At 44.4% G+C, this 12,078-nt stretch overlaps 1 pseudogene; it reads right to left on the reverse strand.

The window, feature by feature from the left end:
* Positions 1–1,932: 1,932 nt before the first annotated feature.
* On the reverse strand, positions 1,933–11,412 carry LOC115909973 (annotated as a pseudogene).
* Positions 11,413–12,078: the final 666 nt, after the last annotated feature.

Consider the following 12,078-nt stretch of genomic DNA (forward strand, 5'->3'; position numbering starts at 1 on the left):
ATGCCCATTTGAAATACATGGATGAGGAAAAAACAGATTACACACATTTGCTCCGGGAAGCCAGAAGGAGAGGAAGCAGCCTGCACTGGTGGCTTCCCACAAGACCAGCATGAGCCAGGTGGGCTCATTTCTCCTTCCCTAAGTCAACAAGACTTCATGAGCATATGGTGCAATTCAGGAAATTACAGGAGATTACAGCTCAGATCTGACCCACTGCTTAGAAGCAAAGCATGGTCAGAATTGGGAACACTCCTTGCACTGCACTGGTACTTGTCCGCCCACATGGAAATAAATAAAGCACCCACCTCCTCAAGCCTATCAACCTCTTACTTCCCACTGCACTCACCTGCCACTACACCAGAGCACAAACAAAATGCACTGGACAACCTACTAACCCTGCAACTGGCCTTTTATTGCGCTGCTTCCTCCTGCAGGGGGGTGGGATGCCAGGAAACACAAGGCAGCTGTGATTGATCAGGTACATAAAGAAGGGGGCTGTGAAAAGCCTTCAGAAAGAGGGAAGAAGGAGACATCTATGTGCTTTTTACATTGCTTTCCAGGAGAGGTTACTGGAAACTGGACTTGGTACTTCTTCATGACTCTTGTCTTGAAGCCTGTTACTCCTGGCACCTGGGTTATAAGTTCAGGCTGGCTGCAGTCTTGGCCTGATCTCTTGTGCCCTTTTGGGAACAAGTTCAACACCTGAAGTTCAGAGCAGTGTGCTGGGCTGTTCTGTAGGTTTTCTGCAGCCCAGCTCCTGGTAAGGGGCTACTTTGGTCCATCAGCAACACTTTCCAAGCCAGCAGCCTTACAAAATGTTGCCTTGTTTCAGACAATCCCCCTTCCACTTTTGAGTTTGCAATGTTAAAATATCAAAGAGTAATAAACAATGTTAAAACCCCCCAAAATACAAGAGTTCCATTAAATGGATCCACAAAGCCAGCCTGAGTTTCAAATAAATACTTTACATTTTTTTCTTATAAAACAGAATATTATAGTATAATAAAATAAAAAAATATATATATTATGAATTGCCCCTTTTTATATCTCTCTTGGAGAAAGTCACAGGAGGTTTCCTTGGAAGCTTGAGGTGCCATTTTAAGATCTCTTGCACGTGTAGGTGTGGCAGCTTCTCAGGTGTTCAGTGGTGCACCAAGGCTGTGGGACATTGCAGGAGCCCATCTCCTTGCAGCTCTGTACTGCCTGTACTTCTTGGCCTTGGTGCAGGCAGGAAGTATCTGAAAGACAAGTTGTTGTGTTTATTTCTTAAAAATATATGGATGTTTTAAGTGTGAGGGTAAAGATCCTGGGTATTTGTATTGCCAATGAGTCCTTGCATCTCTTTGTGAGGGGAGACTAAAGTTCTCCCCTTGCAGTCCCATCAGCAGTCTTCAGCTTGGACCTAGAGGTATAACACCTAAGTCATGTGTTGCATTTCCTCCGCTGCTTCTTTTTTTCCAAAATGTTCACCCGAATCCAGGGTGTCAGGAGGATGAGGAGACTTCAGAAAACTGGACTATGATTTTCTGAAATGATTGCACTTCACCTCAGTTTATCCCCACCTCAAGCTTGTATCCTGCACCCCCTGCACTAGGATAGCCTTGGTGTACAATCAGCAATGCCTCAGCCCATGCCCCAGCATGGCATCCTGGGCTTCCCTCACACAGGCATGGTTTTCCTCTAAGACCACATTTTGTTTGAGGCCTATCCTCAAAGTTGCTGCCTTCATGAGCTGCGTTGGTTGTGCTGAGGGAGGTTATTTTAGGAGCTGCAGAAGACCCACGAAAGGGTCTGGCCACTGCTTACATAACTATTTTGTGCATAAATATAATAGTAGAGTGATGCTCCCACTTCGGCGTGCCTTGTCATTGGCATAATGAATGTTTTCCAGCTGCCAGCACTCTTGAGCACCTGTAGGCTGGCTATACACAATCAGGTTTCCCCTTCCCAGCTGTCTGGATGGGGGCTCATTCCTGAGTCCCTCTCCAGCCCAGTTTCAGCCTGGCTTGGGCAGTGTGCAGGCAGCCCTGGTGTGGCTGGGCAGAGCCAGGTCATGGTATTGAACCCCAAGACCTATGGGGGTGAATTTTGCAGCACCCTGAGGAAAGGCAGACCTACCCAGCAGGACTAGGTTGGGTTTCTCTCTGCATCACGTCGGTGCCTGAGGCAGTGGTAGAAGAGGCAGGTGAGAATGAGAAGGGAGGTTAGGGGGACCAGGACCCCCAGTGCAATGGCAATGGGCAGTGCCATGCTGCTGTCTGGACCTGTGGGGAAAGTAGCAGGTACTCAGTTTGTGCATGAAGTAAAAAAAAAGCAACCTGAAACCCATTTCAAGCATCCCTTGGCCATTCCCTGGAATGAAATGAGATGGATAAGAGCACTGGGAGCATATTCCAGCATGATGCACACAAGTGGCATTGCCAGCAGACCTGTGCTTGGTCTGATGTTAAGATCAGGCATGTAGAACCCAGCCCCTCTGAGCTACCCAACACTGGCATGTCTTGGTTTGTCACGTTATGTGACAGGGAACCCTGTCACAAATAGTCCTTCACAGAGACAGGGAGGCTGGGGTATGTCATGGTGGGTAAGAGGACCTGAGGAGCAGTAAGAAAGACATTATGCGCCATTGGCCAGGGCATCTGGATGTTTCATGGCATCTCCTCCATCCCTCCCAAGCCCAGCCACAGCTGCTCTTCCAGGTGCCTTTCCCACCTTCCACCACTCTGAGGAGTTTTCTGATTCTACCCCAGGAGGTGCTTCCTAATTTCTGCCCTACTCCAGAGCAGGAGCAGAGTTACATACTGACCCTGCTCCAGGCTGTCTGTGGGCAGGACCAGGGTCACATTTAGAGAAGGATGTTGGATCATGCAGGTGATGGGGTACTCCTGAAGGATTTTGGAGTGGGTGTGGGTAAAATTGCTGATGACAGTCACGGTCTGGTTGCTGAACTTTATGTGGTACTCCCTTGGTTTCTGCTGCAGGATGCTGGGGAGGTGCCAGGTTATTTTTGGAGCTGGTTTCCCTGTTGCTGAGCAGCTCATCCCCACCATTTTCTCAGAGTCCTCAGCTTTGTCTGGACCGGATATAAGTTTAGTTTCCACTCTGGGGTCTGAGATGGCTGTAAAGAACAAAGTGACAAAGCCCATTAGTTTCTGCCTATGTTTGAGCAAAGAGCATCTGTATTTACTGTTATCTTGGAGGAAAAGCTTACTATCTAATCTTAGCTCCCCCTTCCCAAAGCCCCAGCAGTGACAGATGAATATGAAAATGATCAGACAGTAGTCTGGAAGTGAAGAGCTGGACAACAGAAAGGGCAAAAGGGTAGAAGCATCTGTTTCAGTTCTGTTACTAGCAGCAGCCTCCCAACTGAGAAGTGGTGATTATGGCCGAGTTAAAAGCAGAAGGCAGTGAAACTGTGACGTCATATGTCCTTTTCTCTCTGAAAGAGCTGAACTGCTTAAATGAGTTAGAATTATTTTCCTTTAAAATTACCTGCAGGATTAGCTTTACCGCTGTTTAGCATTTTTGCTGTTGAGGTGCGTAGAGTTGCAAATCAAAGGACTAAATGGATCTATTTATGCAAGACAGTAATAGTGAATTTGTATGTGGTTACACCATGGGATTTCACCTGTGGAGGGTTTGTGCTAGTATAACTTTGTTTCCTCTTGTAAATGGGTTTTGGGTGCGTCATAGTATCCCTCAAAACTATCATGAAAGATCACTGTTTTGAACACTCTCATTCCAGAAGATTTGTGGATGCAGTCACATTTAATTTTAGTCTGGAAGAAGGATGAACTACAAGCATCAAGTACAGGCATCATTCATGCTACCAGAGGGTAGAAGCAAGATTTCGTATACCAACAATTTTGTTGCTTTTTGTTTGTTGTTTGATTTTTTTACAAGCCTGACCTTATTTATTTACTATGGCTGTGTGAGCATAGAAAAAATAAACTTGTATTTCTCACTTTTTGCATCAACCATAGACAAAAACTCAACACACAGAGATTTGCTGAAACCTCTGACAAAAACAAGGAAAGTGTTTAGGGGGATTTCAGTTGGAACATCTCAAAATCTCCCAGATATGAAAAGACTAGTTTCACAAACAATTTATGTTTCGATTAATAAATGATCTCTGAACTTCTTTCACTCATGGGATGCATAAAATTAACACATCCACCCACAGCATTAAGTTCAAATATTAGGTTGCAAAATTCACAAGCGATCACAGGAAGAAGTCACAGATGTTACCACAGAGGATGAGAAAAACTCAGTGTCTTGCACATGCACTCCGCACCTGCTCTTCTGACTAAGCAGTTCTCTCTCTTCTCACAATCGACCCCAATGAATGATCCTGTAGGGCTGAGCTTCTCTCTAGCAAATGTCTGTAATAGATGCACTGTCAAAACTTGTAAGTGCTTGCTTTTGCAGGAAAGTCCTGCTGTGCTGTTTGCTAGTATGTGCTGGCTGTTCATGTTTGATGCATACACTTAACTGCTTCTTTTGCCTTTCATCAAAATATTTGTTTCCAGTGAAAAAGTCTTCACCTGAGATGTTGTGTGCTTTAGTCTCTCTTGCAGATCAGTCTTGCAGATGTTCCCAAATTTGAGCTCTGTCAGCATTCCCAAATATTTGAAAATGGCTTAGTCTGTAATAGCTTTCTGTAATTAGAGGGAATTAGGCACTGCTAAGCCTTTAAACATAAAAAGCATATAATGACCTGATTCATTATATGCTTTTTATGTTTAAAGGCTTAGCATTGGTGTTACAGAGAATGATAACAGATTGTAGGAATCACAATATGCCTCATGATGACAGAAAGCTTTTTCAAACCATATGGGTGTTCACCAGCAGTACTGTGCCTTGGTTTTCCTGTCTCAGAAATTGCGATGGCATTTTTCCAACTGGGCTCAAGGCTTCCAGACAAATGTTGCCATCTACAGTGAAGGCGGGTGGTCTCCAAAGTCAGTGCAGCAAATGTCCAGGGAATTTTGTAACTCAGCAAGTCTTGCCTATCCCCATGTGGCACATCCCCCTCTCTCCAATTCCCCGCTCTCATACTCCTCTCTCCCTCAATCCTTATCCTGGATTTCATTCTCATTCTCTTTGACAATGAAGTTTGGCAAATATTTCCAAAGTAAAATGAAGGGGGAATGCAGCAGACTGCTCAAAAGAGACCCACTAAGCTTGCTTGAAACTATTCTGTTCTGAAATGGATTTTGCTACAGTGTAGGACATTTCTGCTTCTTCCTGGGTTTGCTCTTTTCAGCCAGGCAGGTCTGACATCCCTCCAGTCATATCTGTTTCTGTTTTTACAGTGTTGTATCCAGTTCTTATGTGGTTTCACTTCCCCTCATTGCGCGGTGATGGTGCCTGTCCCGTACCATCCCAGAACAGCTGTGCTAGCTAAGGTTGCAGTAATCAGGCAATTACCAGCTTGTAAACTCCCTGTTAGTCCCCTCTTGAGGGAAAAGACATGGCAGTGTTTAATTTTCAACTGCTGACTCTGATTTGCTCACCCTGCCCTGAACCTCTGAGCCTTGGGAGATTCCTGCTGTCTTCACTCTACCTCATTGGGCAACCTCTGGGCTTCTTCAGACAAGTTGTTCCCATCATTAGGAGTTGGGGTGTAACGAGCAAGACTATGGCTTTTAAGTAGCATCATATAAATTAGCTTCAATGAGATAATTATATATGAACTAAAACCTGCTGTCAAAGTGCCAAATGCTCTGTTTGTTCATGGTGACCCTCCAGGGCTGGTTTGATACAGCGCATTACAGGAAGGCTATCGTGACCTCTGGCTGTTCCTATGAGAGAAGTTAAATCCTTCTCAGTTGATGCGTTTTCATCTGAGGCAGGAGAAAAACATCCCTTTTCTTTTTTTAGAATTAGTGCTCTGGTGAAGGATAAACCATAGCCAAAATGTTGGTGAGTTTGGGAGGGACTTCCCCCACTTGGATAGAAAAAAAACCAAACCAAAACCCAAACCCAAAAGAAATCTCAGTGTTTATATGATTAAAAAGAATGGGATCCCTCTGCGTAGCAGGCCTGCAAGGCCTCCCTGGCATTCAGCAGCCTAAGATAAGAAATGCCTAGTCATGATGACTGGACCTAAGAAGCCCTTCTTCTGCCTTCGGACTCTGGTTATCTCTCTGTAAGACTATAGGTCATGTTCACCTCGACCCTTACCATTGGACAATTTCCAAAACTCCTAAACCATATATTAACACCCTCATCTGCCCAGCTTGGCAGAAGAGCTGTCACTGAGACCCTTTGCAGAAGCTGCCAATAAAGACATCTCTGTGGAACCTCACACAGCGCTTCTCTCTTCCCCTGCATCTGCCAAAGGCTCTTAGCAAGCAAAAGAGCTGAAAATCATTAATGAGCTGAGAATCTCTAAAGAGATGATCTCACTTAAGAGCTGAGCTTGCTAAGATTGCCTGCAGCCCTGGAGCCTGCCTGAGGAGCCCAGACAGGTTATGCTTAACTAGACTTCTCTGTTTGGGACACCCATGGCAGCCATTCTCAGGGAGACCCCGAAAACCCCACAGCTGCCTCATACCTCTGCAAGGCACTTCCATGTTTTTCCTCTAATGTATAATCAGTGCTTACCCTCTGAATGACTCAGAACTGGCTTTCTTTAGGAACTTTCCTCTTCATATATGAAATACCGCATGAATTTCTCCTAATTTCTCTTTTTTGCCCTAGTTTTCCCAAAAGAGGGGAAAAAGAACTTTTGTTCCAGAATTGGTTTTCCCTGTATTTTTCACCACCACCTCCTTTCCCCTCTAGGTTAGGAGCTTCCTTTCTCCACACAGAGGACTCCAGAAACATGTATGGACATATGTGTCCGTGACTTTGTAAGCAGAAGGTACTAGGGGGGACATACAACCAGTGACAGGGCACAGACACTGATACTCTTCAGATGGGATATGATCTTTGGCCAGTTTCCCCACAGCAGTCTCATCCCTAAGAAAGCTAGGAGTCAACTGGCTGTCCTCAGAGCATCTTTAATGTCTCATCTCTCTCAGCTGGACAAAACCCAGCAGCTTTCCTCAAAAGATAAGCAGCTTGTTACTCTTAGTTCTTTTAAGTTCATCTATTAGTCTTTATTTCAGGTTACACTTGCAAGTTGATGATTTCATATGGAGGCGACAAATATTGCCATCTTGACTCATGATTTGTTTCAACTCACTTCTTTAAGCTAGTTGATGCTGACCTGCTCAAGATGTTAATGTGTCAAATCCCATGAGCCATACAGTATTTCAGCCTTCCTTTTTTTTTTTCTTTTTTTCTTTTTTTAATCTTGTTCCTGTTCCCAACTGCAGTTATTTTTACTCTAGCTTCAAAATGAGCTTCCAGCTATTCTGGTCATGCATATGCCTCTTTGCATTTTGAATACTTGCAATTTTTTTATAACCAAATGCAGACCAAGTCAAAATTTGCCTGATTTCCAGGATTAAGGGGTGAGAGCAGCAGTGAAAGGAAGCAGAAGAGCACGGGGTACACGGCTGTGGCCAGGCAGCTGTCAGCACAGCACATGGCCAGGGAAATTTGGAGGAAGTCATGAGTTACATGACAGTTTTGAATCTTGCTGTTGCTGAGTTGAAAGGGAAGAAAATCAAAGAACTGTTGAATGCTGGTTTACCATTGGAGGTAAAACCAGAGAGGGAGAGAGGCAGGGAGAACCATTTTTCCCACATCAATGTAGCAATGTTAGGGAAGGTTTTTCACAGGAAAAATGACTCGGTCCTCAGATGAGCACCCGTACACAATTACAGTGCCTTACCATAAACCTTGAGACACATCCTGCCAGTGACAGCCCCTGAGGGAAAAGTGTTGAAGATGCATTTGTAGCATCCTTCATCTTGGAGGGTGACTCCATGAAGGGAGATGGCTGAGGCTTGTAACTCGCTGTGGGCAAAGCTCACATGGCTTACATAGGCCTTGGATATTTTTTGGCCATTAATCGTACTGTAAGTTGCTATGTTGTCTTCAGCCCCATCCATCTCTTTCTGCCATGTCACCTGTATCACATCTTCTTTCGCGACTGACCGGCATGAAAAAGTAACATTTCTTCCCACCTGGACTGACTGGACCTTTCTGTTCATCACCTGCACAGAGGCTGGGGGAGAAGCAGGTGCCATACTCAGCATTTCTCACATTCTTCTGCAGCCCAACCCCATCAAAGGCCCCCACAGCCCCTCACCCTCATTTCCAAGCAGAGCAACTCTGGAGGATTTCTCTATCCCTCCATCTAGGGAAAAGTTGAAAATGAACTTGAAAGAACTACCCAGAGAGTTTCACTGGACCTGCCACCTTTCACACCAAGCATTTTGCCAGCCTGATATCTGTGCTGCAGAGAGCACCACTGAGAAAGGCAGTTTTGGTGTTGGGAGCCACTGATTTGTCTGCTAGGACTGCTATCCCATGGGCACCCACAAGGAGATTCCCTAAACTTTCAGCCATGCTGACAAACAAACAGCCGTTGGCCAAATACCACCCTCTTAGCCCTCCTGTGGCATGGGGTGCAGCAAATCAGTAAAAATGCTAAAAATGATTATGTATCTCACTATACATACATCATGTACTCACACTTGTCAGAAACTGGCAAGGATCAGAAAACTAGAAGAAAAAAGCAAGAAGTGTTCTCAGGAAGAACACGAGGCAAACTACATGTGTCCTCTTATCTCAGCATTGAAGTCATGCTGCTGAGAAACAGCTGCAGAAGAGACCCTACTGATGGCCTGCAGGGAGAAAACTTGCACAGCATAAATGCCATGGTATTAAAAGTCTCCAGGGAAAAGAAGAAATCAGTCTCCTCTTCCAATTCATAGACATGCAAAAATTGTTAAGGGTACAGACAAAGTGAAGCTGACAGCTCAGCTCAACAGTTCTCATGGCATAATAGTTTTTAAAGATTATTTGTGCATGTCAGCATGGGAAGGGAGATATCAGAAATAACAGTTGCAGCACTGAAAACATAATTCAATTTACAAGAAAGGGAAATATCTTTGCAGAGAAGGTAAGGCTGTCTGCAGTGTCCAGAGGTACACTAGGCTAACCCACTCAATAAAGTGCTCTGAGATTCTGGCTGTGATCATGGCCAGGCAGATTTCCATCAAAGACCAAGAAGCCAGTTGTCAAGCAGTGCCATAGACAGACTACAAACCATGATCATGGAAGTTAGTTTGAAACTAATTCAGCCTTTTCTACATGATTTTTAAATACAAAACCGCTGTAATACATCCATGTTTTTGATGGCCTGAGCAGATACCTACAAACATGGTCTGCCTGCTTTATAATTTGCCCATTGCAATACCTTTATACATCTCTCTGGAATTTATGGTGCACTGGTGCTAAATTAAGAACTGGATGCTGTCAATGCAACCAGCAGTGACATGCCTGAGCCGAAGGTAAGTAGTACAGTACCACAAGTGCCCTGTAATCACTAGGTTTGCCCCAGGACGGTGCAAAGTGGGGACTGCAGCACCCAGCAGCACAGAAGGAGGCTGGCACAGCCACTGAGGTCCCTAACGCTGTTAGGATAATTACACAGACACCCAGACAGATAAGGGAGTTACCTGGAACAGTGGTCCAGACACTGGAGAGGAGCAGGCAAGTGACCATCATCATCTTAGCTGTGTGCTCAGAGAGATGAGCGAATGATCCACTGAGTGCCACTTCCCCTTTTTTAAACGCTTCGCTTTTACTCTAGGGACATTCCCCACCAGGCAACTACAGTAAATGGCACTTTCTGAAAACCTCCTGCCTCTATGACACAACTGAAATTTAGGGGACATGACAACAAATGTCAGAGCCAGAAATTCAGGTTTTCCCAGCTGTGCTGCTAAGCAGACAGGTGTACTGGGTTTTTCACAAGCACTTTGTCCATAAGTTTGGGTTTTCATAAGCACCTACCTGGCTCAGCACCCAGTGTCTGTGGGTTGCAAGAGGAAAGGCCACCCTGGCCTTGACCTGAGCTCCAGGAAAGGCCATGCTGCAACAATGTAATGCAGATGTAGCACAAATGTAATGCAGAGCATGTATGTAACTCAGAGTTAGGAGTCTGCACCCATCATGTAATTCAGTGATGAGGTGATGAATGACCCAGGAGGTGCTGAAGCTTCTGTAAAACAGCTCTTTCTCTAGGTTAAGGAGACGAAAGCAAGCCAAGAGGTGGACTCAGGGCATAAGTCATGTGTTGTCTCAGGGAAAGAGCAGAGCCTTGGTCTCACCTCTCCTCCACTGAGGTTGCCTCTGTTCCCACAGGTCCATGATCATTCCCCAGCCCTGTCCCTTGGAAAGACAGGATTGCCTTCCACAAGCACGCACTTCCTCCTTCACCATCACCTGAGATGACCATAAAAATAGGTCACACAACTTGTCTGAGTCATTGTTTTGGTGCCTTTTTGCTTTGTCATTGTTATGCCTGTGTCCCCTTTTCTGGTGTGCATTGTGATCACTGCTGAAACCAGCCAAGCCCTTTGCCCACGGGTGGCTCTCCTATGCCACAGTGGGCAGCCATACTATGAGACCTCATTTGCTGATCAGACTTCTACTGGTAAATTGTGTTTCATGTTTCTGATTTCTGATGAGGTGGCTTACATTTTTTGCAAATTCTTACTACTACAAATGACTATGATTGCAAATAAAATGTTTTCCCATGTTTTCCCTCAGTTGAGTGGCTACACAGATTAGTCTCAAATTATGCAAATCAGTTGCAAACCAGGAGGCCCAAAACATAAAGTGACACAAAAAATTCTCAAACATGCTTTCACCTTTATGATTCCTTTTCTCCTTAGTGGCAACTAATCTGAAAACAGAAACAGCTCAAGTATCAGTATTCTTGTAAAGACACACTTTGGATGTACTTTTGAGTAGGTTCAAGAATTCATTCTCATAAGTCTGAAAAATGCATTTGCTTCATACTATTGTCTTTTTCCTTTGAGATATCTTATTTTCCTTTCCTTGAGTTACTTGCATAGTTGCACTTTCCTGCAAAATTTCTGGAAGAGCATTCTGGCCTGATCAAAATGTGAGATCACTAATTAGCAATCACAGAAGGAACTGCAATTGATTTTAAAAATAATTGCAAGCCCAACTGGTATGTAGGAAATATTCTTGTCAGCTTTAACCAACTTATTTTCTCTTAGAAACACTCTGATCTTCCAGAACCAAAACTGTGTGCTGCTAGAGAAAACACTTTTCAATGAAGAGCAAACTTTCAGTCTTAGCAAAGGACAGAGGCGGCTCTGCCAGTGGGAAAAAATTGTTTGCTTTAATTTGTTATGGCATCCCTGGTGAGAAAGAGCTGTGTATGCTGGCTGCTCCTTCCAAGCTTTGCTTTTCCTCTGTCAGCTTCTGGTGCCACAGGAAACCTGAGCCTGCAGGGGCCTCCCTAACAGCCTTCATGAGTCAGTGTTTGCATGCACATCCAGCTGCTGCAGCATCTCTGTCAAACCATTCCCGTTTCTCCAGGGACCAGACAACATCAGCAGGTGATTAATTGCTTTAAACACAACATTTTACTCATAATGTGAGATCCATTAACCCAACCACTTGTTTGAAATTTGTGAATGTATTTTTAAATGCAGGAATGGCTGCTCTGTTCATCTTTGCAAAGTCTTTTGATGGATTACCAACCTTCTCCTTCCTTGCCAGTAAGATGCCATCTCCAGCTCCAGTCGCACAATGTCCTCATTTCTGAGAACTGCATGCTATGCCTGAGTTTCAGTTCCATTCCAAAGACAGCAAAAGCTTGGGGATAAATTAGGCAGAAATAGTTCTGCAGCTACTGCTTGAAAAGCACAATGATTTGTATTACTTTCTTCCTTTCAGTTTCACCAGAATGTTCTATTTAGTTCTGGGTAAATTAAAAAAAGGACATACAAGAATTGCACAGTCACGAAATGCCAGCATTTTCCCACAGACCAGGTGACTAATGCCATTTATAATTCACATAGCTGAACTTCCAGAAAATATTGCCAAGGGAAGTCACTCAGGCACAATTATAGTCTAAAACATTGATTTGTCAACTACCAGGCTAAACCACTGTTTTTTCAGCCATCCAAGCCCAGG

The sequence above is a fragment of the Camarhynchus parvulus genome, chromosome 1, assembly GCF_901933205.1.
Source record: "Camarhynchus parvulus chromosome 1, STF_HiC, whole genome shotgun sequence".
Lineage (NCBI taxonomy): Eukaryota > Metazoa > Chordata > Aves > Passeriformes > Thraupidae > Camarhynchus > Camarhynchus parvulus.